Genomic DNA, 22,777 nt, shown 5'->3' with positions numbered 1-22,777 from the left:
CAAACTCCAGGAAAGAATGAGCAAGAGGGGAGGACCATGTGATCACAGCACATGACCCCATGGGGCTGAGACACAGAGGATTTCCCCCTTGGTCTTGCCAGGGTCCTCCAGGGCAAGGAGGGATCCCAGAGATGAGCTTGGAAACTGGGGAGGGCGGGGTCCGATTGTGCCTGCTGAGGAAGTTCTCATGTCCAGACTCTGGTGGGTGCCCCAGAGGCCAGCCAGCTGAGCGGTGAGGGGTAGGGGGCTTTGAAGCAGTTGTTTTGATGGAAACCAGCGCCATGGTTTGTCCAAAAAAAAAAAAAAAAAATACACAATCTGAGAACAAATCAGCGTGGCTGAGCTGGGCAGGCCATGGGCTTTCTCTGCAGGCTCTCCCCATCCCCCCTCCACCACCGTGCACTAGAGGCAGAGATTCCCTGAGGGCTCTCCCAGGGCTGGGGGTGGGAGCCCTAGGCCTCTCCTGCTGTGCCCCTTGCATCCAGGACCCTTTTCCCATGGGGGGGCTTTTCCTGATTCCCTCCTCCCTTTCAAACCACCTTGGATTTAGCGGGTGTGCATAGGAGGATGTATAACACACACATACATGTGAATCTGAGAATGTGCTTGACCCAGGATCCCAAGGGATCATTCTGTATTTTGGCTTTGTATCCCTGCGCCGGGAGCTTCGTAAGCGCTGGTTGTTTGACCCCTGCACAAGGGGCCAGCCTGGGATCTCTTCCTCTTTGGCCCCAGGTGTCGGCCGCGCAGCCTTTTCAGACTCCTCTCCTTGTGTGCTGACGGCCTTGTCTGGCTCTGTGCCTGGACGACTGGGTTGCTAAGCCCCTCATGTGACTGCTCACATCCTTCTCCTTTTGGTCTGAAGACACATGAGTCATGTTTGACAGTCTGTTCCCCTTCAGGAACCTCCTGCCCCCTCAGCAACACATGCTTTTCTCTGACCTGAGGGAAAAAATAGACTGTCCTTCATGGGAACACGCAGGGGGTTATGGCAGGAGAGGCACTGGCAGGATTCGAATTCCACTTGGCTCCCGGGTGCTGACCTCAGGCTAGCTCCTGCCCTGGGGGGGGGGGTATTGGGGGGCCCAGGCCTACTTTCCTGTGTGGTTCCCTGGGACAGGGTGCTTCTAGAATCACGGAACCTTAAAGTTGAAAGGAGTCAGTAAGTCACAGACTGTTGGGCCGACAAGATCCTTGGAACGCGGCGTCGGTGCTGCATGTGCCCCCAGTCCGCCTTCACTCTGTGGGCAGGAAGCTGAGACAGAGAGGAACTGACTGACCAAGGTCTTTTGGCGGTTTAACAGTAGAATCAAGATTGGCACCTGGCCCTCAAGATGGAGTGTTGTGAGGCCAAGGGAACCAATGTCTCTGTGGAACAGGTGTTGTCTGAAGGTGAAGGAGCGGGAGCATGAGTTGGTGGTAACCTGACTCCCTCTCTCTGGGCCAGCCTTGGCTCTTTCCCCGCCAAGAAGTTTAATGGGGCGTATAGTCCCACTGGTTAAGGACTGGAGGCTGGGTCTGCAGCCCTGAGGCCCCTTTCCCACCTAGGACATTCATTCAACAAGCCTTTAGAAGGGGCCCCAAGCTTCTGTCTTAGGCTTGGGGCAGTCAGGCTGAAATACAGTCTGAACTCTGCCCTCAGAGGGGATTTGCAGGATATGGTGGGGGGGAGTAGACTCCTAAAATAAATGAAGTTTTGGGGAGTTAGGATGTCAGAAGTCTATAATGAAGCCCAAAGTGGGAGACAAGGAATGGCTTGGGAAGGATGCAAACTTTATCAAATATTTTGAAAATTCAGTCTAATACACATCCTGTTTGAAACAACTAGAAAAGCAGGGGTCTTGCTGAATTCCTCCTGCAGTAGACAGACTGTAGACCAGTATTCCTCATATAGGTTGATTTTAATTTTAACTATTTTTGCTTTTAAATTTTAACTATTAACCAGAAGCCTCCAGCAATACATCACAAAGATCATGTGCTTGTGCCATACCAGACTTGGGCCAGGAATACAAGTCTGATCAGTACAATTGACCACATCAACAGCAAGAAGTATACAAAAAAGTCATGGGTGCCCTTAGTGGCTGCTAGATGGTACAGTGGGTCATGCGGGGCCAGGAGTCAGGAAGCCCCAAGTTCAAATCCAGCCACAGACACTTTGGGCAAAGACTTAACCATTTTTACTTCAGTTTCCTCAACTGTAAAATAAGAATAATCAACAGTATCTACCTCTCAGGATTGTTGTGAGTTAATGCTCCTCCCCCACTTTGCCCCTTTATCCCTTTTACTATTCAGTGTTGTGTTAGAAATGCTACCCCAAAGCAATAAGACAAGAAAAAAGGAAATTAGCAAAGGTAAAGAAGAGATCAAATTATCACCTTTTGCAGATGACACAACAGTTTACTTAGAGAACCAATTAAATTAATTAAAATTAAATTAAAATTTAATTAAATTAAAAGAATTAATTAAAAAACCTAATTAGAAGAATTAACTATTTGAGCAAAATTGCAAGATATAAAATAAATCTACCCAAATCACCAGCATTTCCTCATATCACGAACAAAAGCCAGAATGAAGAGACTTCCATTTTAAATAACTTCAGACAGTATGAAGTGCTTGGAAATCTAACATAAAATTAGTCTTATCCAAATGAAAACAGATCTAAACAGTGGAGAAATACTAATTGCTCATGTATAGGCCAAGGCGATATAATAAGAATGACAATTGTTGTTAAGTCATTTCAGTTGTGCCCAACTTCCTGACCTCATCTGGGGTTTTCTTGGCAAAGATACTGGAGTGGTTGGCCATTTCCTTCTCCAGCTTATTTTACCAAGGAGAAACTGAATTAAAGGGAGTTAAGCGACTTGCCCAAGGTCGCTTAACTACTAAGTGTCTGAAGCAGAATTTGAACTCGGGAAGATGAATCTTCCTAAATGCAGGCTGGGTACTCATACCACCTGGCTGCCCAAAGTGACATGCTACCTAAATTAATGTAGTTATTCAGTGCCATAGCAAAATATGTGCATATACAAAAAAACTGTAGTTTTGTAGAGATATATAAATATATGTGTTTGTGTATACATATGTAAACCACATAGAAATATATCAAACTATAGAGTTATTTTACTTCATAAAAAAAGGAGAAACAAAAGTGAGAGGCAAAGGCCTGGCAGTCAGCACCAGATCTCAAACTTTACTAAACTACTACAGAGTCGGAGTCATCGAAATCCTTTGGTAGATGGTGAGAAATGGAGAGGTTGGACATTGGAACGGATTAGATACACAACCTGCAGAAGCAGCGAGCTCCCTAACTATTTAAGAAATGCAAATAGATAGGAGGTTTGTCATTGTTAGACAAAATGACAAAGAGATTTGTCATTGTTTGACAAAAACTGCTGGGAAAACTGGAAACTAGTCTGGCAGAAAGTAGGTATAGACCAGCATCTTACACTGTATCCCGAGAGAAGCCCCACATAGGGACGTTCCTGTTGCCACAGCGACTGGAGCAGCTCACATTTTTGCCACTAGTGCTTTCATGTACCTGGATATAACCTAGACATAAAGACTGATGTCATGAGCAAATTAGTGGAGCATGAAAGAAATTACCTCTTACCGCTCGAAGGGGGGTGGGGAGGTGGCGAAGAGTTCATGGCCAAACGAGATAGAGATTTTCAAGAGGTAAAAATAGATCATGAAATTAAAAGGTTTTTGCACAAAGTCCAAGAAGTTGAATTAGAAGAAGGAAACTTAAGATGTGGTGGTGGGAGAATCTTTGCAGCATTATTTTCTGTTAAAAGTGGCATTTCTATGCTACTTAAGCTGATTCCAACTTGTCAGAATAAGAAATTCCCCAATTGTGAAACGGCCAAGGGATATAGTTTTCAGAGGAAGATGGGAGGGGAAAGGAAGGGAATAGTAATTTACAGAGCACCTTACAACAACTCTGGGAAGGAGCTGCTTTTATTGTTCTCAGTTTGCAGCTGAGGAAACAGATGCAAACAGAAGTTAGATTAAGTGACTTACCCAACATCACACAACTAGGAAGTGCGGGGCTAGACTTGAACTCAGGTCTTCCTGGCTCTGGGCCAAGTATTCTATCTACTGTAGCATCTCTTAGACAGAAATCCAAGTTATTAATAGGCAGATGGGGGCTCTAAATCATTAATTATTAGAGAAATGCAAACTAAAAGAACTCTGAGATTGATTGGCAGTGGACAGAGGGTATTGGAAGAGATGTGGACAAGGGGGTACATCAGTGCCCTCTTGGAAGAGCTGGGACTTAATCCAGCTGTTGTGGAAAAGTAGTTTGGAGCTGGGCCCAGGAGCTATTCAACTGCATGCTCCTTGACCCAGCAGTGCTGCTGCAAGTCTATACCCCCAAAGAGAGGAAAGAAATAGGGAAGAGACCGTATGTGTAAGAGTATTTGGGGCATCACCTTCATAGTGGCAGAGAGTTAGAAACTTAGGAAGAAGGGATGTCCGTCAGTCGGTAGTGGCTGCACAAATTGGGCTGTGTGCAAGGGATGGAATAATACTGTTGTAAGGAATGATGAGGGGGCAGTTTTATAGAGACGGTGTGAACGATGCATAGAGAAGTAAGGAGAGCAATTTATAGAATTGCAGCAGTGCCGTAAAGACAAACAACTTGGAAAGATTTAGTACTGAGCCACATGGGGAGCCTCCACAATTTCAGAGGACTCGTTGAAGTGCACTGACTGCCCCCTCCTGCAGTACTAACTGAGCCATGCCCCCTTTTTTTTTAACGTGGCTAATGTTAGGAATTTGTTTTGTTTGATTAAACATTTTGATGGGTTTTGCTTTTTCTTGCCTTCTCGGTGGGTGGGAAAGGGAGGATAGAAGAATAGAATTTAGACCCAAAATGAAATTGAATTTAAAAGCTAACTTAAAGAAATAAAACGAGAAGACTAGATCAGATGACTTAAGGACCCTTCTCAACTTTAAATCCTGTGATTGAGCTGTGAGTCTAAGAAGGCGATCAAGGATGGTTTCTGGGAGGAGATGGCAGAATCAGAACAGTCCCCTGGAGGACAGGCAAAATGGCAGCATGTCAAGGTCCAGAGAATGTATTAGAAATGGAGGGAAAGAGCAGAGACAAGGGCAAATAGAGACGCCTGGGCCAGTGAGCATTTGTTCATCACCTACTGGGTACTAAGAAGTACAGAGAGGCTCAGAGTCAGGCCCTGCCTTGGGGAGCTCCTGTGTAATGGGGAGGCAACAGGCAAAAACCATGTCTAAACAAGCTCTAGATGAGATGAATTGGGGAGGCCCTGGAATCAAGGGGACTGGTAGAATTCCTCTGGCAGGGCTGGTTTTGGTTGTTACCAGAAGGAAGCCAGGAGCACAGAGGAGGGGGAGGCAGGGCAGGGAGGCTGATAGTGGGAAGAAGGCTGGACTCAGTCCTCAGCCTGTGAGGGTCCTTAAATGGGTTAGGCAGCCCATGCTTCAGAGGTGAACCTGTCAGCAGGGAGATAATGCTGGTCCTTACAGCTGCTTTTTGACCTCCTGACTGTTCTGCCTTCCTGAATTGTCACTGGCACCTTCTCAGTCCCGGCAGGACCCTTTATGGAGCATCTCTTTGCTCTGGGCTCCTGAATCAGCTGACTCCAGCCCGTGTCACTACTCCTAGAACCTTAGAGTTGGGAGAGTGCCTAAAGAATACAGAAGGTGCTGCCCCAGCTGGAAGTGCCTTCCGAGACGGAGCCCATGTTTGTAGAGTAGGAAGTCATGGTTCTGGGAACAGACCTGCTTGGGGCCTCTACAACCATGGTTTCCCTGCACTCTGCCTCTGGCCAGCCCACCTGCCCAACAACAAGCAGGTGCTGCTGAGCCCTTTGCCCGCCTGATTGTGGTGAGGACCGGGCTGGGTCTGTGATGGTCAGAGTTCTGAGACGGGCTGCTGGAGGCCCCTAGGAGGGCCTACTTCCTTGGCAACCTGGCACAGCGCCACTGGAGCTGAAGGGCAGGGGAGGCTTCTGGCTGCAGTCCAACAAACCCTGGTTTTAAAGAGGTGGGAGAGCCCTCCCCAGGACCCCAAGGCAGGGCTAGTATGGAGCTCTCCCAGGTGACACAGCTGTGCAGTGTTTTGTTAGAACCTGTTGGGGATTGGGGCCAGGCCCTGCCTGGGATAGAAAGAGAAACAGCATGTACTTAGGCAGAAGACAAGGAGGATTAAGATGAGCCAGCTGCTGTGCAGATGGGGAAGGCCCCTCTCACACGCACACCCTCCCCAACTTCTCCAGACAGGTCTTGGAAAGTAGCTGAGTTTCCTGAAAAGTAGGAATGAGGAGGACGGCCCCAGCCTAGGGAGCAGCTCCCAAGTGCAGGGAGGAGCGAGATGGAGCCTGGAGTCAAGGAATGGTCAATGAGCAGGAAATAACGACTGAAAGTAGAGATTCAAACTGTCTTGGGAAGGGCTTTAAATGGTGGGAAGAAAAGTATTTATGAAGTGCCTACTGTGTTCTAGGCCTTGGGCTCTAGGTACTTGAGCCTCACAACTCTGTGAGATGTGTCACAGTTTTGCAGTTGAGGAAACTGAGGCAGACAGAAGTTGCCACTCAGGTTTGCAGAGAAGGCTGACTCCAGGCCCCCTACCATGAGCGGCCTTGTCTGCCATTGAAGGGCCGCTGCTGGACACTTGCCCCCAGCTCTGACATGAAGCCATCCCTTCCTGGCTGTCTTCCACTGTGTCTGTGATCTAAGTCCTCATGGACCTTAGGCCTGTCTCCGCTGCCCATTCCCACTGTGTGGCCCCAGAAGAGTCACATATTCAAGTTTGCACGAGTTTAAGCTTTTGAACATCCAGGCCCTTGCCCCCATTGCCCTCTGCTAGTGCCCAGGGTAGATGGCGCCTCTCCCTTTTCATCAAGGTCCCTCTGGCAGAGCGCTGGGTCCCGTGCCTGTGTTCTGGGCCCCCATGACTGCAGAGCTGGGGTGCCAGGAGCCTGCTCTACCCAGAGGGCTTCGGAACTGAGAGCAGTGTGACTAGCACCTGTCTGCCATTGAGGGAGGATGGCGGGGTTGGACAAAACCTGAGGGGAAGTGACTTGGGAAGAGGTGAGATGGAGAGAGAATGGGGGATAAGAGCCAAGCGAAGACCTGTTGGGGAGGGCAGCCCTCGTCCCTGGTGTTCCAGGAGTTGTGGGGCTTCTTGGAGCCTTCTCTGTTGATCGTGTGACCTTGTCCTCCCCGGCACCAAACACAAACTCCTCGGGTGGTGCTCAAAGCCCTGGCTCTCCTGGTGTCTGAGCCCACCCAGCACATGGGATCAAGTGACTTGGGGTCTTTGGGCCCAGAGTGCCCCCTCTCCTCCCAGCCCACCTTCCACAACTACACCCCTGAGTTCTCTCCGCCTGGGCCTTCCCTTCTCTGGTGATATCTTCCCCTCTATCTCTGGGGGCCAGGGCAGTTTTCAGGTGCTTAACAAGACGGGTCGCCTGCCTGACTCCTCGGCCTCATCAGGGTCCTCCCAGTCCTGCCATTCTTACGCTCTTTATTCTCGAGTCCGTAGGAGTGGACGTTGTGGGGACTGAGCCACAGTCTCCAGGGGTCCCATTGCTGTGGGCAGACAGTTTCCTGACTGGGCCCAGTTTTTTCTAGCTGCCAACCTGGCACAGCTGCTGCTAGGGTGCCAGCTGGGCCTGGGCTGCTGTTTCCGGGACTTGGGTAAACAAATGCACGCCCTGTGGTGGCTGCTTTGTCCAACTCCTTCCTTAGACTGACTCTGGTTGGCTTTCTGGCCGCTCGGGGTTTCTGGGTGGAATGGCCGGAGTCGGTCCTGAAGGTCTGAGCTGGAAGAGGTATGAGCGCAGAGAGCCCAGAGCCAGCTAGCACCGAGACTAGGGCTCCTGGCTCTGTTCAGAGCCCTGGCTTTGGGGGCTGGGACTCAGGATGGAGTTTCACCCTAAATATGGAAGATCTTGGCTGTCTTTCTCCCATTCAGTTTTCTCACTTGAGTAAAACAAAAGCCACACCCCAGATTCTCATGGCTTTTAGGCCTTGAAGGGGTGGTCCATGGGGGCAGGAGGCCCTGCCCTGAACTCTCTCCCTCCTCTCCCACTCTCCCAGGGCTCCTCACTTCTGGGAGCTGGAGGCGTGGCTGCACATGTACAGATTCCTAGCAGTTGGCAATATGCTGTATTTTTGGGTCAAATGTTGTTCTAGACCCCAGCCATGCTGCTTCCACCTGGGTGACCTTTGGTTTCTGAAGATAAGACTTGGTTCTTGTTGGTCTTGGTCTCTTCCACTCCCTCCTCCCCAGGGGTTTGAGTCCTGGCACTCGGCTCCTTCTGACCTGCCTGCGCTCTTCAGCAGGTTCCCGGGTGGGCGAGTGCTGCCCAAGGAGCCTTTGGCCAAATTCTGGCGCGTCCACCCTGTGACTTTGAGCTTTGGCTTCTGGGCCTCTTGGCCTCGTCTGCACAAAACATTGACTCCCTGCGCTTGGGAGGATTGTGAGAAGCAAATGCTTCATTGTGGGCAGAGGGCCTCGTGGCAGCTCAGGGGAGGCCAGACTTGGCTTGAGGGGAGCCTGCCCTGGCCCTTTGTGAGTCTGAGCTTCCTGTTTGAAGGCGGCCCTCTCAGCTCTCAATGGATGGTCCTACAAGCTGAACGAGGGCCCTGGTTATCGTTATTGTCAGGAACGTTGTTAGCAACCCCACTGTAGCTGGCTCAGGAGAATTATGGCCGTTGTGTGTCCTTCCTTCTCCAAGAGGGCCGTGAGCTCAGGGAGCTGATGCCAGGACGTGCAGATGAGTTGGATTGTGCCAGGTCACGGCCTCCTTTCCCTCCAGAGCCATCCGGTCAAGGGATCAGAGAGAGACCAGGATGCTGGGGTCTGAGTAGAGAGAGACCTGGGCCTACTGAAGCTCAGGGCCACAAGTCTCAGTTTGACAGAAGCAGCCCCATTCAGTGCTTAAAGCCAGGGAGGAAATGAGGCAGGGAAAAAATCAGCCTGGGAGGGCAACAGTCTAGATTTTTGGCCTGGGACCTATCGCGGGCCCATCCATCAGAGCCAGAGGCCTGGGTGAGTCTCCAAAGATAAAGTGGGGGAATCCCTTTTGTGACAGGGAAGGAGAGAGCAGGGTTGTCTGGCGGCCGGCTCTAGTGGGTGACCAGTGGGCGCCTCCTCCTGCTGCTCACCCAGATGGTGGTTTGTCCTTTCTCTAAGAAGACCCTGACGGCAGGGGCTTAAGTGCTGAGGGGCTTGGCGAGTCAGCTTAGAAAGGCCCAGGGTCCCTCTGCATCGGGGGCATCTGGATCTGGCCTCTGGACCCAGATGGCCCTGTGGGGAGGTGACCTGGCACAGCCCTGCCTCCCTCCAACTCACCAGCATATCCAGGCACCTCCTGTTGTCATGGTCTTCTCTAGTAACGAAGGACAAACAACCAGCTCGGTGAGTAGGACGAGGAGCTGCCCCCGGCAACCCAGCTGGAAAAGGCCACTTGGGGAGCCCAGCTTCCCTCCCTCCCTTCCCATTGTTCCATAAGGTATCATGAAGGTGTGATACCCTTACCAGCAGATGCTCTGGCCACTAATTGAGTGTTGCCTCAGTCAAACTGAGACTGGCTCCAGAGCCCATCTGGAGCCATCTCCAGTCGTCTGATCCATATCTCGCGCTTGACCCAGATGGCTCCAGAGCAGAGAGCCAGGCTAGTGCCTGCACAGGCTCGCCCCCTTAGGTCCAGTTCGCTTGCATGCTCTTGGAAGAGCGCTAGCCCTGTGGGCAAAAGGCCTGGATCTGCAGGCTCAAATCCAGGCAAATAAATCTGGGCATATCAGCTGAAATCATCTGTGTAACGCCCTCTCTGACTTGTTAAGGACGAAAGAAATCCTAGGCAGGTCTTCTGTGCAGTAGGAAGGGCGGGCTCAGGCCTCTGCTTTCTCCCAGGTTGGGATGTCTGAGCAAGGACCTCCCACCTGTGGATGCCCTCCGTGACTGGCTCGCTCAGGGAGCGGCCGCCTGCCTGGAGCTGTCTGCTCATGGGCACTGTGTGGCCTATCTGCCCCCTTCATATCTTCTCATCAGCCCTGCTTAAGGGACCTGCTGGCCTAGAGAAATGGCAGGCAGCCTTTCTGCATCTAGAGGGGCTCGCCTCCAGTACCAGCATTTGTTTTCCAGCCCTGGACCAGGCACCCGGGAAACAACAGTGCACAAAATAATAGCCCTGCCTGCCAGTCCCTTAGATGTAAGTCATTTTAAAGTCAACACAAAAGAAATAGTGGGGCAACTGGGATGAGCAACTGGGAGACTGGGTGGGGGTTTGTCAGGTCTGGGATTTTGTTGTTGTAAGCAAAAGCTCATTGGAAATAGACGCTGTGTTTCTTGGGACTACACCCACCCTTGGGAGAAGAAAGGACATCCAAGAAAGGGTCTGACTTTGCTGACTGGGGGAGATGGGAGAAGGCCGAGCAGCTGTTCTCAGGCTGTCCATGTTTGCTCCACAAGAGGAGGGACCTTTATAGATGGGAATGAGAAACCCACAGAGAGTAGGCACCTGGGGACCGAGGGGCCAGTCCTGGGAGTGAGGAGATGGTCACGGACAGTGGAGGAGGCACCGGAGCTGGAAGATGGGCAGGTGGCCCACAGACTCCAAGCCAGCGAGCAGGACTTCCGTTGTTGGGAAAGTTCTAGATCTCTCAGCTTGGCACACGCCTGAATGGGAACGGAGCACAAAGAGCCAACGTGGCGCTTCTAGAACCGGTCGGGCAAGGCTGATTTCTCTCCTTCTCTGACTGTCACACTAAGCCGGAGATAGCTTCGAATGGTTTTCCCAAGCTTTTGGTTAAATACCTCATGTGAATTGGGTGTGGAAAGACAGGGATTCCCCAGTCTGGGTGGCTTTTTCCAAGAGCAGTTGTGTTAGTAGGGCATTGGGTCCGTGGAGGGCCCTCAGGGATCTGCTTTTAATTCTCATCAGAGGGTTGGCTAACATGGCGATTTATTAATTTGGAGATGATGCCACACGGGAGGATAGCTGACATGTTGGTGACAGAGCCGGGATCCAGAAGGACCCCGACCTGCTCTCAAGGATTGGGCAAATGCTTATGAGGTAATACCAGGATGATTAAAGTCCTGCTCTTCAGGACACAGTATAGGGTAGGGGAGGAGATGGGCCTTATTTGTTCTCAAGATCTGGGGGCTTAGTGGGATGTGGAGCTGCATGTAAGATAGCAGGCAGTGTGCAAGAAGGCACCGCCCTCTGCCCTGTGCCCTGGCCATCTAACCCTGTGCAGTGCTGTGCCCAGTCTGGCCTCCAGGGTTCAAGAAAGTTGAGGGTGTGCTGGTGAGGCGCAGCCCTCTAGGGAGTCGGGTCATCAGAAGGGCTGAGAGCCTTCTGAGAATTTCAGCATCTCAACGTAGGATGGATGTTGCACTGAATAAAGCGGGGGCACAAGGGTCACATTTACCCTGCTTCTTTGCAAAGTATTGGGTCTAGCTCTTGGGGAACAGCTGATTAGATGGTATAGCAGATGGTGATGACTCTTCTTAAATGTCATCTCCACTGATAAGATCATCAAGGTTTGGTGTGAATCATCTCAGCCCCAGGAATACAAAGATAAAAGCTGAGCCAGCCTTCATGGAGTCATCCCTTCCCCCGTCTAATAGGGCAGACAACCTGTGAGTGACCAAGTGCCTCCTGGAAACGCTCAGACCAGTTGAAGGAAGTCTCAGGAGAGGCAACATGTCATCATCTTAAATACCGAGGATAGGTCAGATTTCTACCAGCAATGCTGAGTGTTTCATGACATGAGGATAACTATAAGCAGGAGTATTTAATAACAAGAACAACAAAAATCACATTTTGTCAATAGACAGAAAAATTTTGACCAGATATAATACTCATTCCAGTTTAAAAATACTGGAAGCCATAGGAATAAATGGATCTTTCTTCAGTATGATAAGTTGTATCCAAGTAAAGCCAAGACCCAGGCTTATCTGTGATGGAATAAGGTAGAGGCTTTTCCCCCAAGATCAGGAATAAAGCAAGAATGTCCATTATCACCATTCAGTAAAGTACTACAAGTGCTAATGGTAGCAGTGAAACAAGAAAAAGAAGTTGAGGGAGTCAACATAGACCAAGAGGAAATGAAATAATTGATCTAATGGTTTGCTTAGGGAAATGATCTAAAAATAACTGAAACCATTAACATCAACAAAATTGCAGCACATATAAAATAAACCCACATAAAGCCCAGTATTTCTTAAAATTATAAAACCCGCAGGTAGCCATAAAAGGATAAATTCCATTTAAAATCAAAATATTAAATATTTGGGAGTTTGTTGCCACAACACACTTGAGAGCAATGTAAATATAACTAAAAATACCTTGCCCAAATAAAGACTGGTCTCAGTACTTGAAAAACATTAATTGCTCACAGGTAGCTTAGGTCAATATGATAGAAATTACATTACTGCCTAAACCAGTACCATTCTAATCTAACCATCAAAAAATTACTTCATAGAGCTAGAGGGAAAAAATCATCCAGAGGATTAAGTGGTCACAAATATGAAGGGAAATAAAAATAATAAAAATAATCCATTAGTAAACATTGAGCACTTAAGCAGGTACAAGCAATAGTCCTCAAAGTGATTTGGTTAAGAAATAGGCTCCTCAGCGCACCAGATTAGGTATATGTGTGTAGAAGTGAACAAGCTTAGCAGCCTCATGTTTGGGGAACCCAAAGATCCTAGTTATTGGGGTACAAAGTCACTAGTATTTAACAAAAACTGGGAAAACTGGATTTTGTCCTGGCAGAAACTAAGCAACATCTCATGCTATACCAAGATAAGCTCCAAATGGAGACTTATAGACATAGGGTAGCATCATGAATTAAAGAATATCGTACTTCCTCAGTTGACAAATGGTCAAAGAATATAAATAGTCCATTTCCAGAGGAAGACATGGCCACATTTGGAAATACGCTCCCAAATCACAAATGAGAAGAATGCAAGCTAAAATGACACTTCACACTCAGGATTGGCTAAATGGACAAAAATTGAAAATAAATGCTTGAGGGGCTGTGAAGAGACTGCTAGCAGAAAAGCCATTTGGAACTGTGCTCCCAAAGTCATTAAATTGTATAGCCTTTGATCCAATTGTACCATTGCTAGGTCTATAGCCTTAATAATAATAGTAACTAGCATTTAATTATTTACCTCCTTATAAATAGGTCAGTTGATTCTCAACAACCTTGTTTTATCCCCATGTTACAGGTGAGGAAACTATGGTAAGCAGAGGTGAGAGACTTTGTCCAAGATCACAAGAGTAGTATCTGAAGTTAGATCAGAATTCGGCCTTCCTGCCTTTGGGCCCAGGACCACTTTACTGTCCAAGGCGTAAAGAAGCTATATTTATAATAATATGTATATTAGTCTTGTGTTGGCAAGGATTTAAACTGAGGGAGTTGCTCATCATTTAGTGAATTGCTTAAAAACAGAAGAAAATAATTTTGAAATATTTTGATTGACACATTCCTAAGGATTCATGATGAAAATTACATGTACCTCCTGAGTCAGGTGGGTGGTACAGATTGACACTCAAAAAATGACTTGAGCAACAATTTGTTTTGCTTGATTATACATGTTTGAAAGAGAGGTTTTGTTTTCCTTTCTCAAGAGACAAGAATGGTGACTAGAGAGAGGTCATTTTATTGCTTAAAATTTTTAAATTAAAAAGGAGGAATTTGGAAGAGGTCACAGGAAAAATAAGAACTTCTGTTTTGACATGTTGATTTTGAAATGCTGAAGGGATGTGTGGTTCAAGAAGTCCAAAAGACATTGGATGACTGAAAACTAGCTCTGGAGAAAATGAGACTGGAATGGAGAAGTCATCAGCCTGTAGAGGATTGTCTGAGGGAGCTGAGATCAGTAAACAATATAAAAAAAAGTGGGTCCATTACAGAGCCTGGGTAGGGGAGACCTCTGGCTAGTGAAGATGACATACCCAAAGAATAGCCAAGGAACCTGAGAAAAGAACCAGAAAAAACTAATCCACATTGTCAGATGCTTCAGAGGCTGGAAAGCTCAGGTTGGAGGAAAGGCGGTCAGTTGGACAGAGAAATGGTTTCAGCTGAGCTGTGATGTCAGCACTTGATTGCAGTGGGTTTGAATTCAGTGAAGCTACAGCAGCCAGGTACTCAACATAACCATCTTACACGGGCATGTTGGTAGGTAGATGGAAAGGCACTGAATCTATGCCAAAGGGTCCCGTGTTAGGGAGGAGGATTGAAGGATCGGTCAATCTCCTGGAGCGGCAAGGAGGCAGATCAAGATGGCTGTCTAAATCAGAACTGGGTGGTATATTTTAGAGTGTGAGTCCCAAATAAGGGAGATCTCTGAATGAAAAGCCCTAATGGGAGAGTCTAGAGGGTGGCAGTGAGAGCAGGGAGGATTCCAGCTTCCCTCGGTAGAGTAGGGGTGGGAGGTATGTAAGAAGGCTGTGAAGAGAAGGAACTCGAAGCCAAAATAAAATATAAAAATGAGAGTCCCTGCCCTCTAGGGACTTCTCTTTTAGTAGTGAAAGACAATGAAATCTCATGGAGGCGTAACCTAGAAAGAGTGTGGTTGCAGATGGTTCTCTTCATCATAGTTTATTGAAATTGGCCTGAATTACCTCATTTTTTTTTTAATAATAATAACTTTTATTGAAAAACCCATGCCAGGGTAATTTTTTTTTTTTACAACATTATCCCTTGCACTGATTTCTGTTCCGATTTTTCCCTCTCTCCCTCCACCCTCCCTAGATGGCAAGCAGTCCTCTATATGTTGAATATGTCTAAGTATATTCTTGATACAATATATATGTGCAGAACCAAACAGTTCTCTTGTTGCACAGGGAGAAATTGGATTCAGAAGGTAAAATAACCGGAAGAAGAAACAAAACTGCAAACAGTTTACATTCATTTCCCAGTGTTCTATCTTTGGTGTAGTAGCTTCTGTCCATCATTGATCAATTGAAACTGAATTGGGTCTCTTTGTCAAAGAAATCCACTTCTATCAGAATACATCTTCATACAGTATCGTTATTGAAGTATATAATGATCTCCTGGTTCTGCTCATTTAACTCAGCATCAGTTCATGTAAGTCTCTCAGGCCACTCTGTATTCCTCCTGCTGGTCATTTCTTACCGAACAATAATATTCCATAACATTCATATACCACAATTTACCCAACCATTTTCCAATTGATGGCATCCATTCATTTTCCAGTTTCTAACCACTCCAAACAGGGCTGCCACAAACATTTTGGCACTACTGAGTCCCTTTCCTTCTTTGGTATCTCCTTGGGGTATAAACCCAGTAGTAGCACTGCTGGGTCAAGCGTTATGCACAGTTTGATAACTTTTGAGGCATAATTCGAGATTACTCTCCAGAATGGTTGGATTGATTCAACTCAACAATGCATCAGTGTCCCAGTCTTCCATCCCTCCAACATTAAATCGTTATTTTTCCTGTCGTCTTAGCCAATCTAACAGATGAGTAGTGGTATCTCAGAGTTGTCTTAATTTGCATTTCTCTGATTAATAGTGATTTGGAACACTCTTTCATGTGAGTGGAATTACCTCATTGTTGAAAAGAGTCATGTCCATCAGGATTGATCGTTGTATAATCTTGTTGCCATGTGTAATGATCTCCTGGTTCTGCTCACTTGACTTAGCATCAATTCACATAAATCTCTCAGGCCTTTCTTAAATCATACTAATGGTTTCTTATAGAACAATAATATTCCATAATTCATTCAGGCATTCTCAATTGATGTGCATCCATTCAGTTCCCAGTTTCTTGCCACTTCAAAAGGGCTGCTGCAAACATTTTGCCCATGTGAGTCCTTTCCCCTTTTTATGATCTCTGGGATATGGATTTTGTGTGCATTAAAGGGTGCACACAGTTTGATAGCCTTTGGGCATGGTTCCAGATTGCTCTCTAGAATGGTTGGATCAGTTCCACCAACAATGTATTAGTGTTCAGTTCTCCCACATCCTCTCAACACTTTTTATCTTTTCCTGTCATCTTAGCCAATTTGAGAGGTGTGTGGTGGTACCTCAGAATTGTCTTAATTTGCATTTCTTTAAACAGTAGTAATTTAGAGTATTTTTTCATATGACTGGAAATGACTTTAGTTTCATCTGAAAATTATTCATATCCTTTGGCCATTTATCATTTGGAGATGGCTTGAATTCTTATAAATTTGAGTTAGTTCTCTCTATATTTTAGAAATGAAACCTTTATCAGAACCCTTAGATGTAAAAAAATATTTCCCAGTTTCCTGCTTCCCTTCTAATCTTGGCCACCTGTTGGAGGAGGTACTTGGCGTTACTTTGTTGCATCAGATACCTTTTTGTTACCCATAGACAAGAAACAGTGGGATCTTGATGCTCTGCATCTTTTCACCACACAGATGGCTGTAAGGATGTACGTCTGCTATAGAGAATTGTTGGTTTGGGAGCATTTTCATGAAAGTGAGTGTGCCCTAGACTTTTCTCATAAGGAGGTTACACTAAGGAGAACATAATATCCTATTGTCCATCAGTAATAATACTGGGGATCCTTTTTCTTTCTCTTAGTATCTTTTGTTGGAGATATCTTGGAAACCTTCCTCTTTGTCCCTTTAAAATTTTTTTGCTTCCAGAGTGACTTTTTTTTCTCTCGTTCAGGCCCAGACTATTGCCGTACTCACTACTTTGTCTTAGATGCCATTTCTCCTTTTAAAAACGGATGGGTAAAGTTACTGCCATCCATTGCTTCCAACAGAAGCCCTTGGTAGTCTGTTCCATTTTGGTTCTATTTGTTGTCCTTCCAGGATGCTCTGGCAGTGACCTGGTTTAGTTGGCATCTCAACGTGTTTTTCTGGCTCATTTTTCTCCCTTCTGCTTTCTGCTGTTTTATGAGATCATAACATTCATCTTCTGTCAGTCTCAGCTGAAGTTTTTTGCGCTTGGGTTTCTGCTCTAAATTGGGCGTTGATTTCCGTTTATGACCCACGAGTAAGTGTTGGCCGGGGGAGTGCTGCTCCTCACGCTAATGCTTGGTTCACAGCCATGAAAATTGTCCTGACAATCATAAAAATGGTTTTATGGTCTCTTCTCATTGTGATCTTCTAATCTGTTGCTGAGGTCAGCTTTTCCTCCCTTATATCCACTCCTCCCCTCCTATAGCTCTTCCTCCTGTTCCATCAGCTCCTTTTCCATTCCCCTTGAGGATGTTGTAAACTACAAAGGCAGCTTCTCTGTTTTGGTCTGAATTGAGGGCTGGGATTGTGAGGAGCAGGGACGTCCCCACCCCATGGAGAGAGCTCCAGGGCAGATCTAGCCAACCCTAAGCCCTTTCTCTCTCCTCTTGGCTCACTTTGACCCTGTTGCAATTGCTGGCTGGATGAAAATGAGCTCTTGAGATCCTGGGACTCTCCATCATTACCTGTTAGCCTATGGGCTGGCAAAAGCCTTTTTTTTTTTTTTTTTTTTAAACCAATGGGGCTGATTGAGTTGGCCTGATCTAAGTGAGGAACTAGGTGGCCTGATAAGTACCTCGAACAATAGACATCAAAAGCCCTGGGGGAGCTCACAGTCCCATGGGAGAACGAGACAGGCAAACCAGTGTGTACAAGCATCAAATTCCACTGAACAAGCTATAGACAGGATAAATAAAAATAAATGAGAGAGCGGCTAGAGACTGGGAAGATGAGGTTACGTTTTCCCTATGGTATTAGGGAAGGTAAGGGGGAGAGGGAAAGATGATGAATTTGGTTTTTAGACATGCTGGAGTTTAAGATGCCTCCTGCATCTGTGTGAAAGGCATCTAGAGGTGTTGCACTGGATGTCAGCAGAGAGGCTAGGGAAGGAAAGAGAGAGGAAGGGAGAGCCTGTAATTAAATCCCTGGGAGCCAATGAGGTCACCAGGTGAAGAGGTAGAGAAGGAGAGGAGAAGAAGAAGAAAAGGGGCTGGACACCCAAGGTCAGAGAGGAGGAGGATGTGGAGGATGTGGAAGAGCAGACTGAGAAAGGGGATGAGAACAAGGGAGAGAGGATTGTCCCAAAAACTTAGAGAGAAAAAGAACATTGAGGAGGAGAGAGGGACCAAGAGTGTCTGGGGCTGCAGAAATCTAGGAGTAAAGACCCTGGGTTCGGCAGCTAAGAGATCCCTGATCCAAGGAGCCAGACTGTAAGGACTCAAGAGGCAGCAAGGAGGGCAGGTTGTGATTAGTTGATGCTTTTAGGGGGCCCAGCTCTGGGGTGTGATGAGTCTCGGTCTCTCAAGTCATCCGATTTCAGACAAAGCCACTTTTATTTTGATTTGTTCTGTGCCAGCTATATCCAACACCTTTTCCAAATCATTTTCTGAAGTGGAGCGTAGGTGGTGCCGTGTATAGGATACTAGGTTTGGCCCCAGAAATGTGTGGAGTTCAAATCCAGCTTCAGACACTAGCTGTGTTACCCCGGTAAGTCTATGTTCACCTCAGTTTTCTCATCTGTAAAATAACCTCCCAGAGTTGTGGAAGATAAATCAGATATTGTCAAGTGCTTTGCAGACCTTCCATTCCTGCTAAACGCTAGCTCTATTTATCTTGATGATTCCTGAGTGGTCTGTAGGAGGTTTCTATTTTCCAGCCTCTTGAGGGCTCCTCCTTCCCAGAGTCAACTAGGCTCAGGGCCAAAGTTGATTTGGTTGGGGAGGGTCAAAGGCGTCTCTTGTCCCTTCCCTCCAGCTGCTGGAACAGAGATGACAAGGGATATTCCTGTTGGTCTTTTTCCCTTGTTGCCATTATGGGCTCTGTAAGGGGGATGGTGATGTCCCATGACATGTATCCGAACACTGGCCCTGGAGGAGCCAGAGTATCTGGGTTCGGACCGCATCCCTCTGTAGGCTTCTTCCTGTCTCTAGACCTCCTGGAGCTCTTTGAGGCAATGTTCCCAAGTTCTTTCAGGGCTTATCCGTGTTCTCTAGGTTTTGGTCCCTCACGGTTTAGCCCAGACAGGCGGACCTCAGCACTGGGTAGTGACAATTGTTGACCAGAACAAAGGCAGCTCCTCTGCAGTGTGGCAGAACAAACACCTGCAGTGTTTGTAGGTGATGTTCCATTGGCCAGCAGCCAGCCCTGCCCGTGGGGCACCGGGAGGTCTCCTGAGCCCTGCTGGCAGTGAGCTGGCGACATAGCGCCTGTCGCACAGGAGGTGTCTGTCGCACAGGAGACGCCTCTCCTGCCTCCTCCTCTTCCTCCTCTTGCCAGGGACACCTTTCCTTTAATCTTTTCTTATCACCGTAGCTAGCATTTCTGATACAATATTGAATAGTAATGGTGATGGTGGGCAACCTTGTTTTACTCCTGATCTTGCTGGAAAGGTTCCAATTTATCCCTATTAATATGATGTTTACTGATGGTTTTAAATAGATGCTCCTGACAGTTTTAAGGAAAAGTCCCTTTATTCCTGTATTTTAATAGAAATGGGTGTGGATTTTGTCACTGCTTTTTCTGCATCTATTGAGATGATCATGTGGTTTTTGTTAATTGGATTATTGATACAATCAGTCATGCTAATAGTTTGCCTAATATTGCATCAGCAGGGATACCTTTTCTAAGCCCATACGGGCATTCTTTAATCTGACCCTGCTTCTTGAAGACTCGGTGGCTTTCCCATCCCTGCTATCCCTTCTAGTAAGATTAAACATGAGCTTAATTTGGCCTTCAAGCTTCACATTCGGCATGGCCCGATTTTTCCAGGTTACTTCCCTTCCAAGCTGAATTGCTCACGTTCCTGAGCATTCAGGGATTGCTTTCTTCCCTGCTCCTTGGTCTCTGCTGGTTCTGGGCCCTTACCCTTCAAGGCTGCCTCTGGGACATTTGTCTCTTAGAACCTGGGGCTCCTTCCATGCTCGGTGTTTGGGTCTTGATGATACTTATTTTGGGCAGGTCTTGATTCTCTATCCTAAGTATCCTGAGAGGAAGGACCGCGTTTCACCTCTTCCCCCTGGGTCCAAGTACAGGGTGTTGCTTATAACAGATGTCTTACCATGTTTTTGCGGGCTTAAGAGCCTTTTCCCCACTCCTCCCTCTCGTCCAACCCGTTTTGACCAGACTTTCCCAGTGTGCAGGGCCGAGGGGGTCTTTGTGCTCCCAGGCTGTCCCATCTGAGGCACTCTGGCTTAAGAGAAAGAATGGTGGGCAGGGGCAGAAGGCCAAGAGGCAGTGCCACCCTCTGGTCCTGACCACACCCCCAGAGCCTCTGTCTCTGGATTTAGGGGCTGGAGAGGTAAAGTCCGAAGGTCACGGATGGAGATGGAAGGGGCTTGGCGAGGGCGTGCTCACCCAGTTTGGGTGCAACATTCAGACCCAGCTCTGCTCGCAGCCAAGCTAGCATCGGTAGATCCGCTTAGAATCGGTCAGTCCAGCACCCTGGTGTGGTGGGTGGGGGAGCCTGAGCCCCTTCCTGATCTGTGCGTCAGTATAGACAGCAGAAGCACACACACACATACACAGGAGGTGGGTCAAGAAGAGGGCCTGGTCAGTGTGGGCCGGGGCCGGAGATGGGGAGCTGTCTGAGGGACAGAGCAAGCCAGGTGGGACTGCAGGGAGGAAAAGCCCCAAAGGACTTGGCAACAGTCTTGGCTTTCTGGGTAGTTCCATTGCATACTGCCCTTCTCTTGCTCCTCTCATTGTCCTTTGCCCTTCCTGCCAAGGATCCAGATCATGGTCTTAGAACTGGGAGAGACCTTCAGGGCCATCTAGTTCTTCCTGCTCTCTTGGACAGGCCTCCTACAATGTTAGAGGCACACGAGAAATGGTGGGGTCCCCACGTGGAAAGCTAGGAGCGACCTCGAGACTGGCATGCCTAACGCCGCTGCCTGATTGGTTGGGCCTGGGTCACCCTCACTTGCCATCCCTAGTCAGTTCACCAGCCTTGTGCTGCTTTACCCCCTGAGAGGGCTTGGCAGCCCATGGTCACACAGCCAGCAGGAATCAGATCTGGGGTGTGCATTCTCATCCCCTGCATCCAGTCCACCCCTCATTTTGTCAGTGAGAAACCAAAGCCTTCAAACCCCATGGCTCAGGTCTGGTGACTGCCCACCCTGCTTGTGTGCCCCACTGGTGGCTGGCAGGAGGCAGCTCTGCCATGTGAGCCTCTGTCAGGAGCCTCCCTAACAAGGGGCCTGGAGGCTGAGCATGAAAGGAAGAATAAACTTGAGAGAGGGCCCTCCAGCAAGCCAGGGTCATGGGCAGGAGCCCTTTCCACCCTGTCTTTTGGACTTTGTGGGACTGGGTTCTCTGTCCCTTGCAGAGACAGAATGTGTATTTCATAAGGAATTGCAATAACCTTGTGCCCAAACTTCTAAAACGTCAGGTGCGAGCGGCCTGGAACTGGCACGGGGACAGAGTGGGGAGTGGGGATCCTGCAGACGGCTACCGAGGAGTCTGGAGGGAGGCGGGCAGCGGAGCATCTGAGCTTCAGAGCCCTTGAGCCCTTGGAGTTAGCCGTACTTCGATGCCCCAGCTCTCGTTACCCCAGTGCAGACATTAGTCATGCAAGGGCGGTTTCAGGTGTCTTAGGAGCCCCAGTGCAGGGTCAGCTTCCGGTATTTTGGTGTGGGGCCTTTGTGCCCCCCAAGGTGAAGGGGAGGGGCCTGGTTGGTACCACACATCCCTTCCCCATCCACCCCCAATAATCCAGTCTCTTAGCACTCTGGGAGAGAGATAGAGTAGGGAGGACCCTTCAGGTTAGATGGAGTTGCCCCTACCCCACCCAACCACCCACATATTCTGCCGTCCAAGAAACTTTCTTCCCTTCCCGAGTGACCTGGGGAGCTCCTGAGGCAGGAGCAATGCACCCTGGCTCACTCTGCCCTCCTACTGTGCGCTCAGACTCCACTCACAGCCCAGGGACCAGCTCCAAGCAGACAATGAGGTTCTTCCCCTCGGTCCTCCAGTATGGCAGGAGGTTTAGGGACCTAGTCTCTCTTCTTATTCTGTGGTATAGAGGAAAGAATCCTGCAGGATTGGCAGGGGCGGACTTTGAAGCCAGCATTTCCCCTGTCACCTCTTGGCCTCATCTGGACCTTGGGGTACTCCTGCTCCCTCCTGCTGACCCCCAGTTAGTGAGGATCAAGTAAGGTTAGAGCCTGTGGAAAGGCTGGCCCTTCTGGGGCCTTTCCTTGGCCTGGCATCTGCCCTGAACCCCTCAGATATCTGGGCATCTCCAGGGTTCGGTGAAGGCAGCCGTGCTGTCCCTCCCCAAGCTCTGGGGCTGAGCAGACAGCCACCTCCTTCCAGCCCTGGTCTTGTGCCTGGGGCAGTGCCAGCATGGCACTACCAGGCAACTGATTCCCAGGCCAGCTTTGTAAGAGCATGGAAAGGTCCATTTCCTGCCCAAGTCACTGGTTTGGTGACTACGCCCACTGTGTGCCCTGTGCTGTGTCCTTCATGGGGAGGGAGGGGGCGGGGAGAGATGGGGGCCCTGACCCTGGGAAGGCAAAGCAAGCTGTGGGAGCCAGCCTTGTGGGCTAGCCTCGGAGGGCAGAGGCAGGAGCTTGGCCTCTCAGCTCAGAGTCTTGTTGTGGGGAGTTTGCACCGTATCCCTGTGTCTTCCTGCCTCAGCTGCATTTGCATGCCCACCGCCCGATCTAGGAATCAAGAGGTTTTCATGCCTAAGAGTATTTCTTGAGTTGCAGCTGTTAACAGTCTCTGGTTGCATTTTCCACAAGAATCTAATCACTGCATGACCTTGAGCAAGTCTCTTCCCCAGTTGCTGAACTTGCGTTTCTTCCTTTATGACCG

At 48.3% G+C, this 22,777-nt stretch overlaps 1 protein-coding gene across 1 annotated transcript in view; it reads left to right on the top strand.

Moving 5' to 3' along the window:
- Positions 1 to 22,777, top strand: part of LOC100924744 (protein phosphatase 1 regulatory subunit 37) — a 31,443-nt gene that overhangs the window by 1,322 nt on the left and 7,344 nt on the right.

The sequence above is a fragment of the Sarcophilus harrisii genome, chromosome 3 (assembly GCF_902635505.1).
Source record: "Sarcophilus harrisii chromosome 3, mSarHar1.11, whole genome shotgun sequence".
NCBI classification, from domain to species: domain Eukaryota; kingdom Metazoa; phylum Chordata; class Mammalia; order Dasyuromorphia; family Dasyuridae; genus Sarcophilus; species Sarcophilus harrisii.
Note: the sequence above shows the minus strand (reverse complement) of the source record. Positions and strands in the feature narration are given on the sequence as shown.